Source organism: Apis dorsata, unplaced genomic scaffold (genome assembly GCF_000469605.1).
Source record: "Apis dorsata unplaced genomic scaffold, Apis dorsata 1.3 scaffold_58, whole genome shotgun sequence".
NCBI lineage: Eukaryota > Metazoa > Arthropoda > Insecta > Hymenoptera > Apidae > Apis > Apis dorsata.
Window position 1 is genome coordinate 800,775 of NW_006263358.1, and position 3,540 is coordinate 804,314.

The window sequence follows — 3,540 nt, forward strand, 5'->3', positions numbered from 1 at the left end:
TCCCGAATTACAATGGCAATAACCCGACCCCGTTTCCCCGACCAGACATCGACAATAAATTAAATTTTAGTTTATTTCGTTGAATGGTTAATGAAATTGAAACAAACGTTTGCAAAAAAAAAAAAAACAGAGTTCTTCGTGTCATTGTTCGCATTTACGTAAACGGTCATATTCTCGACAATTGCGAACGAGCATTGGGAAAATATCAGTTCGATTACCTTTATCGATCTTCCTATCCCTTGTTTTTTTTTATCAACGCTAAAAATTCAGCGCATGACGACTCTCCGTTCATGCAACATCCTCTACGCATTTATAGTTTTCATACGCTGATGCGAGCATCGATTCCTTCCCCCTTACACTTTTCCTTTTCTTCCCTGTTGCGTCTCGTATATTCTCATTGCTCGTTTCGTTTTTCAATTACGAATATATTATTTGGAGCGAGGGAATAAAACACGTATTACAATAAAGTAGATAGTACGCGTGTTCCTTTTGTTCGACGTCCTCGTAAGTGTCAGCTCAAAGAGAGAGGTAATCCTTTCTTCGAAAAGGGGGGCAAACGAAAATTGTTCTTACCAAGAGACAGTGTACTCTTGTCCGGTTTGCTGATAAGAGTTGCAACGCTCCACTATCTATAACGAGAAGAGACGCTTTTTCTCCTTATACACTGGCTCGAGAAGAGGAAGACTTTAGAGTTTAAGAATTCCCTCTTTTATCAGATTGCCTATTTTTACCTATTTCCTTTTCCTTCCCTCCCTTATTCTCCCTCTTCCCCCTCCCCTTCCCGCTTTTTCACCCGCGTCGGTCTCGTTCCCTATTCCAATTGCAATTTCTTTTCTTCATCCACGAATCGAGCGTTTACATTTTCGTTCGTATCCACGCAGCCTGCACGCGTCCAGGTCCGGGTCCAGCTCCTTTTGTTCGAAAAAGAAGTCGGAGAGCACTTTTATCTGGATTTTATTAAGCAGACGGCCGATCAATAAAAGCGAGAAAACGCTTTTTATCAGACGCAGGGAGGTAGAAGTTTCGTGAATTACGATGTTACGGCCCTGGCGTCGCCGTTTTAACCGACGCCCTCCCTCTGTCTGTGCGTGTATTTGCATTTAGATTCTAGTTTTTGGAAGTACACTCCCCCTACATCTATATCCATAAATATATTTATACACCTATACCTTATATACGCATACATGTTCCTTACAAACGTACCTGTGTGTATGTGTGTATGTGTGTATATGTATGAACGTATGAATAGTCGCGCGCGCACATCGGTTACTATCTAATTTCGTCCCGGTTTCCGGGACTGTGTTTTTGTCGTGACATCTGACGAATACGTACGAGAGCTTTTCTCAGGTACCTTTAATATTTATCCTCGCGTCTGTCCTCAAACTACCCCTTCGCTCTCGAATCTGGAACGTGTAATATTTTACGTTCCTTCTTGCAACGCTTGAAATTCAAGTGAGATTTTTTTCTTTTCTTTTCTTTTCTTTTCTTTTTTTTTTGATTCGAAGATGACGGTACAGTGGGCGTGCAATTTCGATCGTACCATTTTATACACTGGTTAAACGGTTAAATGGTGGTTTATTACGGAAGAGACGAACGAATGTTTCGCCGGATGCCGGCCGAAATATCCCGGATTTTCGATTCGCGATACATCCCTCGTACCCCTGTGAAATCGATTTGTTAATTACAGTCTAGTCGTCCTCCCTTTGGCACGAATTTAAAGCTCCCCCTCCGTTTAAAACTATGTTTCACGGTAATTTATTACGTCGAATTTTCGTCGAAACAAAGTTTCGCGTGTAAAGATTTAAAAGAGAGAGACGTCGATGATAAAATCGTCACGAGGAAATAACCGATACTCATAAAAGAGGGTTCGATCGGATAGTTTCTCGGATAAATTCCTCAAACGCGAGATATCGTATCGCGGTTTCAATAAAAGATATTTCGGCCGTAAATTGACCGTATTTTGTGCCCAGATTCCAACCGTGCATTCCGTCCTTTGCCGATCCCCCGGCTTAGAAAATCTACGAAAAATCGATCGTTCCCGAGTGGCGGCTGGCTGACTACACGCGGACCTATTCCCCTTCGTAGCGTAATTCGTGCGCGCAGCGAACGATTGCGAAAGACCGAGGACCGAGTTAATACGATCATTCGATCAATTCGAATTAATCGAATCAGCATTTGCTGGACGTTTCCATCGTCGTCGCTTATTAACGATTCCTCCCGTTGAAGGAAGGGAAGGAAAAGGAAAGAGAGGAAAAAAAAGAAAAAAAAAAAGAAAGAAAGAGAAAGAGAGAGAGAAAAGAGAAATTGGATTTACGTAGCTTGCTCGCTAATTAAAACACGATCGAGAAGAATGGATCGAGCCATTTCTCGAATCAACAGTATGCGCGTCCGCTAGTGGCTGAAAATCAAATTGGATTACCAGAGAATAAGAAGTTGGGTAAAGACGTATTTAACGGGGGCATCGGCTTGGAAGGAATTTATCTTCTCTTCAACTTTGGAATCAATAACGATCTTTGGTATTGTCACGACGAGAAACGAAGGCAACTTTCGAAAGTTGACCCTTAATGACCGTCTCATTAAAGAGCAATTAGACGAATATATGCGGCAAAAGAAAGAAAGAAAAAGGGAGAGGGAGAAAAAGGAATTTAACGCCTAGAGATAAATAAATTGCTTCGGCCGGTACGGTACATCGACCTCTTCAAGTATGTGCACGAGCGAGCGCGCGCGCACGTTGGATCTAATTTTAATCATCCGATATTGCTACATCATCCTTAAAACTTTGATCATAGAAGGGAGGAAGGATTAGATCATACGGTATTTAATAAGCTTCTCAATTTCTACCGGATGTCCAGAACACGGGTTAATAATTCTTTTCCTTGCCTTGGAATTAATTAAGAAGCTAAGATCGTTATATAAATATATCCCGGATAATTCGATCAGCGTAATTAAAAGCTTCTCCGTGAAGGTGTGAAAGGATTGAGATAATAAAAAAAAAAAAAAAAAAAAAAAAGAAAAAAAAAAAAAAAAAAAAAAAGAAAAAAAAAAAAAAAAAAAAAAAAAAAAAGGAAAAAAGAAAAGAAAAGAAATTGGTGCAGAGCGAAATATGATTAAAACAAGACGGAGAGAATTGACGCAGGAGGGAAAGGGAAGAGGGGTTGAGGGAGCAAAAATTGGCCCGACGAAGCGTATAAACAACGAAGCTCAATCGTTTTAACGGATCGGTTAAAATTCACGTATTGGAGCTGCGATTTGGAAATGCGTATTCCGATGGAAAACTAGGGAATAGTTTGAAAAAACGAACGATCGAGGGAATTGCGAACGTTCTTGAATCGTGACGTTTTAATAAATTTTCGACGTGTCGACTACTGACCACGTTGATCTCGCGACGAACTCGTTTTTTTTCTTTTTTTCTTTTTTTTATTCACGGTACACGTACGGGACAGAGCCGTGTGTACGTTCTTTTGCATCTGTGCCGCTCCCCCGACATATTCGCGATGACCGATCGAGGAGAGAGAGAGAGAGAGAGAGAGAGAGAGAGGA

General features: G+C 41.0%; 1 protein-coding gene across 2 annotated transcripts in view; it reads left to right on the plus strand.

The window, feature by feature from the left end:
- Positions 1-3,540, plus strand: part of LOC102676309 (lachesin-like) — a 26,593-nt gene that overhangs the window by 19,497 nt on the left and 3,556 nt on the right. The window lies entirely within an intron of this gene.